Source organism: Bos indicus, chromosome 5, assembly GCF_029378745.1.
Source record: "Bos indicus isolate NIAB-ARS_2022 breed Sahiwal x Tharparkar chromosome 5, NIAB-ARS_B.indTharparkar_mat_pri_1.0, whole genome shotgun sequence".
NCBI classification, from domain to species: domain Eukaryota; kingdom Metazoa; phylum Chordata; class Mammalia; order Artiodactyla; family Bovidae; genus Bos; species Bos indicus.
The window spans coordinates 25294310-25305808 of record NC_091764.1 but is presented as its reverse complement, the minus strand read 5'-3'; the positions used below and the strand labels follow the sequence as shown (position 1 = coordinate 25305808).

The window sequence follows — 11499 nt, the reverse complement described above, 5'->3', positions numbered from 1 at the left end:
CTTCAGTGCTAAGCCTTCTTTATGGTCCAACTCACACATCCACACATGACTATTGGAAAAACCATAGCTTTGACTAGAAGGACCTTTGTAGGCAGAGTAATGTCTCTGCTTTTTAATATGCTATCTAGATTTGTCATAGCTTTTCTTCCAAGGACCAAGCGTCTTTTAACTTCATGGCTGCAGTCACCTTCTGCAGTGATTTTGGAGCCCAAGAAAATAAAGTCTGTCACTATTTCCACTGTTTCCCCATCTATTTGCCATGAAGTGATGGGACTGGACGGGACCAGATACCATGATCTTCCCCTTTTTAATGTTGAGTTTTAAGCCAAATTTTTCACTCTGCTCTTTCACCTTCATCAGGAGGCTCTTTAGTTCCTCTTTGCTTTCTGCCATATAGGTGATGTTATCTGCATATCTGAGGTTATTGATATCTCTCCCTGCAATCTTGATTCCAGCTTTTGCATGATGTCCTCTGCATTTAAGTTAAACAAGCAGGGTGACAATATACAGTCACACTCCTTTCCCAATTTTGAACCAGTCCACTGTTCCATGTCCAGTTCCAACTGTTGTTTCTTGACCTGCATACAGGTTTCTCAGAAGGCATGTAAGGTGATCTGGTATTCCCATCTCTTTGAGAATTTTCCACAATTTTTTGTGATCCACACAGTCAAAGGCTTTAGTGTAGTCAATGAACAGAAGTAGATGATTTTCTGGAACTCTCTTGCTTTTCCTATGATCTAACGGATGCTGGCAATTTGATCTCTGGTTCCTCTGCCTTTTCTAAATCAAGCTTGAACATCTGGAAGTTCTCAGTTCACATATTGTTGAAGCGTGGCTTGGAGGATTTTGAGCATGACCTTGCCAGTATGCGAAATAGGTCCAATTGTGCGGTAGTTTGAACATTTCTTTGGCATTGCCCTTCTTTGGAACTGGAATGAAAACTGACATTTTCCAATCCCATGCCCACTGTTGAGTTTTCCAAATTCGCTGGCATATTGAGTACAACACTTTAACAGCATCATATTTTAGGATTTGAAGTAGCTCAGATTGAATTCTATCACTTCCACTAGCTTTGTTCATAGTGATGCTTCCTAAGGTCCACTTGACTTCCCATTCCAGGATATCTGGCTCTAGGTGAGTAATCACATCATCATGGCTATCTGGGTCATTAAGATCTTTTTTGTATAGTTCTTCTGTGTGTTCTTGCCACCTCTTCTTAATATCTTCTGCTTCTGTTAGGTCCATACCATTTCTGTCCTTTATTGTGTCCATCTTTGCATGATATGTTTCCTTGGTATCTCTAATTTTCTTGAATAGATCTCTAGTTTTTTCCATTCTACTATTTTCCTCTATTTCTTTGTATTTTTCACTTAGGAATGCTTTCTTATCTATCCTTGCAATTCTTTGGAGCTCTGCATTCTGATGGGCATATCTTTTTCTCCTTTTCCTTTCACTTATATTCTTTTCTTGGCTACTTGTAAGGCCTCCTTAGACAACCATTTTGTCTTTTGCATTTCTTTTTCTTGGGGATGGTTTTGATCACTGCCTCTTATACAATATCACAAACCTCCATCCATAGTTGTTCAGGCACTCTAATCAGATCTAATCCCTTGAATCTATTTCTCACTTCTACTGTATAGGGGATTTGATTTAGGTCATACCTGAATGGTCTTGTGGTTTTCCCCACTTTCTTCAATTTAAGTCTGAATTTGGCAATAAGGAGTTCATGATCTGAGACACAGTCAGATCCCAGTCTTGTTTTTGCTGACAGAGCTTCTCCATCTTTGGCTGCAAAGAATATAACCAATTTGATTTCTGTATTATATTCTTTGCAGCCAAAGATGGAGAAGCTCTATACAGTCAGCAAAAACAAGACCAGGAGCTGACTGTGGCTCAGACCATGAACTCCTTATTGCCAAATTCAGACTGAAATTGAAGAATGTAGGGAAAACCACTAGACCATTCAGGTATGACCTAAATCAAATCCCTTATGATTATACAGTAGAAGTGAGAAATAGATTTAAGGGCCTAGATCTGATAGATAGAGTGCCTGATGAACTATGGAATGAGGTTCGTGACATTGTACAGGAGACAGGGATCAAGACCATTCCCATAGAAAAGAAATGGAAAAAAAGCATAATGGCTGTCTGGGGAGGACTTACAAATAGCTGTGAAAAGAAGAGAAGCAAAAAGCAAAGGAGAAAAGGAAAGATATAAACATCTGAATGCAGAGTTCCAAAGAATAGCAAGAAGAGATAAGAAAGCCTTCTTCAGAGATCAGTGCAAAGAAATAGAGGAAAACAACAGAATGGGAAAGACTAGGGATCTCTTCAAGAAAATCAGAGATACCAAAGGAACATTTCATGCAAAGATGAGCTCGATAAAGGACAGAAATGGTATGGACCTAAGAGAAGCAGAAGATATTAAGAAGAGATGGCAAGAATACACAGAAGAACTGTACAAAAAAGATCTTCACGATCCAGATAATCACAATGGTGTGATCACTGAACTAGAGCCAGACATCCTGGAATGTGAAGTCAAGTGGGCCTTAGAAAGCATCACTACGAACAAAGCTAGTGGAGGTTATGGAATTCCAGTTGAGCTATTCCAAATCCTGAAAGATGATGCTGTGAAAGTGCTGCACTCAATATGCCAGCAAATTTGGAAAACTCAGCAGTGGCCATAGGATTGGAAAAGGTCCGTTTTTATTCCAATCCCAAAGAAAGGCAATGCCAAAGAATGCTCAAACTACTGCACAATTGCACTCATCTCACACGCTAGTAAAGTAATGCTCAAAATTCTCCAAGCCAGGCTTCAGCAATATGTGAACCGTGAACTTCCTGATGTTCAAGCTGGTGTTAGAAAAGGCAGAGGAACCAGAGATCAAATTGCCAACATCTGCTGGATCACAGAAAAAGCAAGAGAGTTCCAGAAAAACATCTATGTCTGCTTTATTGACTATGCCAAAGCCTTTGACTGTGTGGATCACAATAAACTGTGGAAAATTCTGAAAGAGATGGGAATACCAGACCACCTGACCTGCCTCTTGAGAAATGTGTATGCAGGTCAGGAAGCAACACTTAGAACTGAACATGGAACAACAGACTGGTTCCAAATAGGAAAAGGAGTACGTCAAGGCTATATATTGTCACCCTGTTTATTTAACTTATATGCAGAGTACATCATGAGAAATGCTGGACTGGAAGAAACACAAGCTGGAATCAAGATTGCTGGGAGAAATATCAATAACCTCAGATATGCAGATGACACCACCCTTATGGCAGAAAGTGAAGAGGAACTCAAAAGCCTCTTGATGAAAGTGAAAGTGGAGAGTGAAAAAGTTGGCTTAAAGCTCAACATTCAGAAAACGAAGATCATGGCATCTGGTCCCATCACTTCATGGGAAATAGATGGGGAAACAGTGTCAGACTTTATTTTTCTGGGCTCCAAAATCACTACAGATGGTGACTGCAGCCGTGAAATTAAAAGACACTTACTCCTTGGAAGGAAGGTTATGACCAACCTAGATAGCATATTCAAAAGCAGAGACATTACTTTGCCAACAAAGGTCCGTCTAGTCAAGGCTATGGTTTTTCCAGTGGTCATGTATGGATGTGAGAGTTGGACTGTGAAGAAGGCTGAGCACCGAAGAATTGATGCTTTTGAACTGTGGTGTTGGAGAAGACTCTTGAGAGTCCCTTGGACTGCAAGGAGATCCAACCAGTCCATTCTAAAGGAGATCAGCCCTGGGATTTCTTTGGAAGGACTGATGTTAAAGCTGAAACTCCAGTACTTTGGCCACCTCATGCGAAGAGTTGACTCATTGGAAAAGACTCTGATGCTGGGAGGGATTGGGGGCAGGAGGAGAAGGGGACGACAGAGGATGAGATGGCTGGATGGCCTCACTGACTTGATGGACATGAGTCTCAGTGAACTCTGGGAGTTGGTGATGGACAGGGAGGCCTGGCGTACTGCAATTCATGGGGTTGCAAAGAGTCGGACACGACTGAGCGACTGATCTGATCTGATTGACCATCTGGTGATGTCCATGTGTAGAGTCATCTCTTGTGTTGTTGGAAGAGGGTGTTTTTTATGATCAGTGTGTTTTCTTGGCAAAACTCTGTTAGCTTTTGTCCTGCTTCATTTTGTACTCCAAGGCCAAATTTACTTGTTATTCCAGGTATCTCCTGACTTCCTACTTTTGCATTCCAGTCCCCTATGACATCTTCTTTTGATGTTGGCTCTAGAAGGTCTTCTGGGTGGGTCTTCACAGAACTGTTCAACTTCAGCTTTCCCCACAAACAGCCTCTCCCATCAGGAATCTTCCACAAGTTGCTCATTCATGTCCGACTCTCTGCGACCCCGTGGACTGTAGCCTCTGTAGGCTGTAGGACTGTAGCTTCTCTGTCCTTGGGATTCTCCAAGCAAGAATACTGGAGTGGGTTACCATTTCCTTCTCCAGGCAATCTTCCTGATCCAGGGATCGAACCCGGGTCTCCAGCATTGGAGGCAGACACTTTAACCTCTAAGCCACCAAGGAAGATACAAGCCTCTTACTTACCCTTATTCATCTGAGGGCAGACAGAATGAAAATCACAATCATAGAAAAGTAACCAAAATGATCATATGGATCACAGCCTTGTCTAACTCAATGAAAGCATGAGCTATGCTGTGTGGGGCCACCAAAGACGGACAGGCCATGGTGGAGAGTTCTGACAAAATGTGGTCCACTGGGGAAGGGAATGGCAAACCACTTCAGCAATCTTGCCTTGAGAATCCCATGAACAGTATGAAAAGGCAAAAAGGTAGAACACTGAAAGATGAATTCCCCAGGCCAGTAGGTCCCCAATATGCTACCGGAGAAGAGCAGAGAAATAGCCCCAGAAGGAATGAAAAGGCTGAGTCAAAGCAGAAACAACGCCCAGTTGTGAATGTGTCTGGTGGTGAAAGTAAAGTCCAACACTGTAAAGAACAGTATTACATAGGAAACTGGAATGTTAGGCCGATGAATCAAGGTAAATTGGAAGTGGTCAAACAGGATATGGCAAGAGTAAACATTGACATTTTAGGAATCACTAAGTTAAAAGGAGGGGAAATGGACGAATTTAATTCAGATAACCATTATAGTTACTACTGTGGGCAAGAATCCCTCAGAAGAAATAGAGTAGCCATCATAGTCAACAAAAGAGTCCAAAATACAGTACTGGGGTGCAATCTCAAAAACGACAGAATGATCTCAGTTTGTTTCCAAGGCAAACCATTCAATATCACAGTAATCCAAGTCTATGCCCCAACCACTAATGCCAAAGAAGCTGAATGGCTCTATAAAGGCCTATAAAACCTTCTAGAACTAACACCAAAAAAAGGTGTCCAAATATCCTGGGTCCTAATTCCTTTGCTGCCCCCTGACTAGATGTTTGACCTTAATCAAACCTCAGTTTCATTATCTGTAAAAGAGATAATAACAGTATCTACCACAGAAGACTGATATATTATAGGAAATAATGCAGGTAAAATATCTAGAAGTGTACTCAGTAAGTGTTAGCTTCTTTTTTTCCCCCTGGTTAACAGATACTTTTCATCAGCACAGTAGTCAAATGTACAAAACCAAAAGTCAGTGGCATTAACCAATAATCTCACATGACTCTTTTTTCCTAGAGCATAAGCCAACTTTTCATTTATTGCTGTGATTTATGATGGGATTACATATGTGTAAGAAATGACTTTACAACCTGGGCCTAACTTTTTTCTTAATAAACCAGGAAAGAAAATTTCTTAGGAATCATTGAATGACACTGAATTACATCTTATAAAATCAAAAGGGAAGAATAGCACTCCCTTTGTCACATGAAAGGGATTAGCATTCATACCACAGGAAAACAACTTAAAATTTGAAACTTTTTCAGGATAAACTTAATATAAGGTATGCTCAACAGAAATGTTATAATTTTCCTTTCCACTTGTATCAGCTCTTCTCCATGCTTAAAAGCACAGCCTGGGAAACAACACTTTTTTTCCAAGACATCTGCCACCTAGATGAGAATAATAACAATGGTATTAATAATTATGATAATGAAAGCACTTAAGAAGCATCATAAGTATTTCACATGACTTATTGAATTACCATACTGATATGATTATGTAATACAATTACATACAAAAAAGACACATAAATGGTTTTGAGAAGTTGATCCCAAGAATAAGAAGAGGGCATTGTGCTGTGCTACCCAGATTCTTCTTCTTGATGAACTTGTTGCCCCAGCTAGAAGTACTGTTGGCAGACAGTCTTGCCCATGTTAATACCTTTCAGGAATTACCTCAGTCAGGCTTCTGCTGTCAGCCCATTCCAGGATTGCCTCAGAAGCAAAGAGCTTTGCCTAAAACCATTCCCCTTCCAGCGTGGCGCCTATACAATGGCTGGCTGATATAGGAGTATAAAGACTTAGCTATCAAGGGCCAACTTAGGACAACCCCAAATGGCCATGACTAGCTACTGAGCTCTTTGTGGGGTCAGCTAAGACTGTGGTTGGTGTACACAGCTGGATTTATCCCTCTGCTTCCTTCCCCATGTTTTGACAAGTTTTAATCCCAAGGGCACTGCTTAATAAACATCCTGCATGCTGAGCTGTGTCTCAGAGTCTGCTGCCTGGGAAGCCCAACTTGCAACACTGCAAGTACACTACCAAAAAATACCATTTTTACTCACACAAAATATCTCACATCTTTAATAATCTATCTTACTAAATGTAGTTACTGGGGGAAAAAAAGGAATCTCAAACAAGTTGCATTATTCTTAGTCTTATTCCACACACTTGTACAGCCAGCAGGCTGGAGGGAGATGGTCATGGTGCAGCTGTGCTGTGACACACTTAGCACAAGTCCCAGCATATAGTCGTAGGTGATGCTGAGGAACAAGATCTGTCAGTCCGATAACTGGTCCTCTTAACCAAAATAAAATCTACAGAAAGAAAGTAGAATCTTCTTCTGGAATAAAATAAAAATGTAAGAAATATATTCTGATTGGGTAAATTTCAATTACAGAAATTTTATAAGACTGAAAAGGAATGATCCACCTCTTTCCTTACCTGAACACCTGTCCCATTCCCCAGAGGTAATTGCTGTTGGTTTGATATGCGTTATTTCCAGAACTTTTTTCCATGACCACTAATTTATAAGTGTTTGAATATGAATTTTTAATAAAAATGGAATTTACTCTATGTGCTGCTCAGCAACTCACATTATAGAAGATAATCTGCTCTATTCAAAATACTGATTTAAATGCTGCTGCTGCTAAGTCACTTCAGTTGTGTCCGACTCTGTGCGACCCCATAGACGGCAGCCCACCAGGCTCCCCCGTCCCTGGGATTCTCCAGGCAAGAACACTGGAGTGGGTTGCCATTTCCTTCTCCAATGCATGAAAGTGAAAAGTGAAAGTGAAGTCGCTCAGTCGTGTCCGACCCTCAGTGACCCCATGGATTGCAGCCTTCCAGGCTCCTCCATCCATGGGATTTTCCAGGCAAGAGTACTGGAGTGGGGTGCCTTCACAACAACATCTAAACTGACACTTAAATTAAACATCTGGGCACCACAGACTAGCTAAGTTGATACATAAAATGTATCATCACAAGTATACCCCTTGTCAATTTGGCACTCTTTAAACCATACTTTATACCTAAATAAAGATAATAACAAGTGTCTTAGTTCAGGCTATTATAGCAAAGTACCATAGACTGGGAGGCTCATAAACAACAGAAATGTATTTCCCACAGTTCTAAAGTTTGGAAGTCTGAGGTCTGGGCACCAGCATGGTCAAGTTCTGGTGAGACTGCTCTTTTAGCTATTCTTCCAGTTACTGACCACTGATTTCTTGTATCCTCACATGGCAGAAAGCAGAAATGGATAGAAGTTCTCTTGCAAATCAAAAGAACCATAATCCCATTCCTGAGAGCTTTATCATCCTGACCCCATCTAATCCTAATCCCAAGAACCCTACCTCTTAATATTATCACAATGATGGGTGAGGTTTCAATTTATTAATTTTGGAGGGACACAAACATTCTGTCCATAACACTAAGGTTATACTTCCACACAATATGGTACAAGTATCCTTTGTTCAACTGAAAAAGTACTAAATCTTTCTCCAAAAGAAGATGCAAAGTTCTTGGGTGGTGTTCACTCTTCTTGATACCATGCAACTTAAATATTATAATGTAAAAAACAATACATCTTACGTTATATAAGAGGATAAAAGAGAGAAGAAAACAAAGATACTTGCTAAGAATACACACAAAGAGATATTCATAACAAAATAAGGAAGAAATACTCATGACAATTACAGTTGTTATTACTACTGTCCATGTGTCACAGCTGGTATTTAGAATACATTCTTTCACTCCCTATTCTGTATTTCCCCTTTTCCTCCGTAACCACCTCAACTGGTTGTGGTTCTTTACCATGTAGACAACTCAAACTCATTCATAAAAGGTCTGGGTCATTACTAGTCCTGTCTGAACTGGGTTGTTGTAACCATTGGGAAGCGTAGTGCAAAACAGCTGTAAAAGGAGAAAGTCCTTGGGAAAATGGTGAAGGGCCAGAAGTACTCGGCTTTGCACTGTGGACAGAAAAACATCTCCTGCCTTTAGTTATGCTTGGCGCCAAGAGTTAATAATAAATAGGGATGTTACTTGTGAGAGCGGGTTGTGGGATAAGCCCATGAGTCATTTAGAGCGCGCTGTCCTTGAAATGTTTTTACTGATTATGTGTTAACTCCGCATGCGCTCTGCTGGCCATATACTTTAAGCTCTTTGTTCCTGCTTCTATAAAAAAGCTTGACTGCAGAAATAAACTTGTCAGTCCTTGCAAGAGACTGTCTGAGTGTCATTCTTTCAGGTTCGTCGTTTCCAAGTCCCAGGGAGAAAAACCCCAACAGTAACTTTCCATCGACTTTGAACACAGGGTGTGGTAATAAGAGACACCTTAAGAGATCTTCCGCATTCCAGACATACCCTTTCTTAACCGCACTGTGAAGCAGTAGCCCAGTTTCCCCTTGGTTATTAAGATCAATCACCCCAGCCAACATAGTAACTCTCTTCTTTGTCCATTTAGAGGTATGAGGAGCCCAAGGTAGCCAGGTAACAGTCTTAACTTACAGTCCATTTTGTGTCTCCTGGTAAAAGCATTCTTCCATTTAAAACTAAGATACAAATAAGTTCACATTTTTCACTCATTCAGAGAGATCTATCCATATATTTCTTTCCCAAATTTGTTACCAGTTTTCCAGTCATACTCCTTCCAAATCTCTGACCATCCAGCCAAACAATTGGCCACAGGCCATGAATTAGTTTATAATCACATATCTGGTCATTTTTCCTTCCAAGAAAAATGAGTGAATCCTCTTGCACTGTTGGTGGGAATGTAAATTGATACAGCCACTATGGAAGACAGTATGGAGATTCCTTAAAAAACTAGGAATAGAACCACCATATGACCCAGCAATCCCACTTCTAGGCATATACCCTGAGGAAACCAAAATTGAAAGAGACACATGTATCCCATTATTCATTGCAGCACTATTTAAATAGCTAGAACATGAAAGCAACCTAGATGTCCATTGACAGATGAATGGATAAAGAAGTTGTGGTACATATACACAATGGAATATTACTCAGCCATAAAAAGGAATGCATTTGAGTCAGTTCTAATGAGGTGGATGAACGTAGAATCTATTATACAGAGTGAAGTGAGTCAGAAAGAGAAAGATAAATACCATATTCTAACCCATATATATGGAATCCAGGAAAATGGTACTGAAGAATTTATTTACAGGGAGCAATGGAGAAACAGACATAGAGAATAGACTTATGGACATGCGGAGAGGGGAGGAGAGGGTGAGTTGTATGGAAAGAGTAATATGGAAACTTACATTACCATAGGTAAAATAGATAGCCAATGGGAATTTTCTGTATGGCTCAGGAAACTCAAACGGGCTCTGTATCAACCTAGACAGGTGGGATGAGGAGGGAGATGGGAAGGAGGTTCAAAAGGGAGAGGATATATGTATACCTATGGCTGATTCATGCTGAGGTTTGATAGAAAACAACAAAATTCTGTAAAGCAATTATCCTTCAATTAAAAAAAAAAAAACTGAGCAAGCAGGTGTGCTGCTTGATATTCTGCCCACTGGGAGGATTTCCTTTTACCACCATCCTTCAGGGGATGTCCCAGAAAGGGTTTGTAGTACTATAGCTGTCCATTTTCAAGCAGTGCCTGCATGTTCCACAGAATCATCTATAAACCAGGCCTTAGATTTCTCTTCCCCTTCATCTGATTGTAGGCAACTCCTGATGAGGCCAGGCTGGAAGAAGGTAATGTCGCAGGAGCAGGAATCCTTTTACATTTACACTATAAATCTAGCTCTTTCATTTTATCATTGTATCCCATTTTATCACTGTACCATAATACAGCCATCCCACCATAATGAGCTTTTAGTTTGTCTTCAATTTTTTTCCCTTTAAAATGTTCCAGGGAATTTAATAGGAACTGCATTGAATCTATAGATTACCTTAAGTAGTACTGTCATTTTTACAATATTGATTCTTCCAATCCAAGAACATGGTGTATCCTTCCATCTGTTTGTGTCATCTTCAATTTCTTTTATCAGCATCTTATAGTTTTCAAAGTACAGGTTTTTGGCCTCCTTAGGTAGGTTTATTCCTAGGTGAAAGTGAAAGTGAAAGTGAAAGTGAAAGTCGCTCAGTCGTGTCCGACTCTTAGCGACCCCATGGACTACAGCCCACCAGGCCCTCCAGCCATGGGATTTTCCAGGCAAGAGTACTGGAGTGGGGTGCCATTGCCTTCTCCGTATTCCTAGGCAGTTTATTCTTTTTTTTTTTTGGCTGCACTAGGCCTTTGTTGCTATGCGCAGGCTTTCTCTAGTTTGGTGAGCAGGGGCTGCTCACTAGTTACGGGGCACAGGTTTCTCATCGCAGTGGCTTCTCCTGTTGCAGCGCATGGGTCTAGAGTGTGTGAGCTTCAGTAGTTGTAGCACTGGGGTTTGTTGCCATGTGGCGTGTGGAATCTTCCCAGACCAGAATCAAACCCATGCCCCTGCAGTGGCAGGTGGATCCTTAACCACTGGACTACCAAGGAAGTCAGGTATTTTACTCTTTTTTATGCAATGGTAAATGGAATTTCTTTCTGATCTTTCATTGTTAGTGTAAAGACATGCAAATACCATATGATATTATTTTTCTGTGGAATCTAAAAAAATGATACTAATGAACTTATTTACAAAACAGAAAGAGATTCACTGACATAGAAAACAAACTTATGGTTACCAAAGGGGAAAGGGTGGGGGAAGGATAAATTACGAGCTTGGGGTTAACAGATATTCTATGTATAAAATAATCAATAAGGACTTACTGTATAGCACGGGGAACTCTACTCAATATTCTGCAATAAGCTATATGGGAAAAGAATCTGAAAAAGAATAAATTTATG

General features: G+C 40.4%; 1 long non-coding RNA gene across 1 annotated transcript in view; it reads right to left on the bottom strand.

Annotated features, from left to right (window-relative positions):
- Window positions 1–1882: 1882 nt before the first annotated feature.
- Window positions 1883–11499, bottom strand: part of LOC139183071 (uncharacterized) — a 49631-nt gene continuing 40014 nt past the window's right edge. Inside the window, exons 2-4 of the long non-coding RNA XR_011566537.1 lie at window positions 11422–11478; window positions 10562–10713; window positions 1883–6032 (exon numbers count right to left, since the gene is read on the bottom strand). This is a non-coding gene — a long non-coding RNA (uncharacterized lncRNA). The remainder of the gene's footprint in view (window positions 6033–10561; window positions 10714–11421; window positions 11479–11499) is intronic.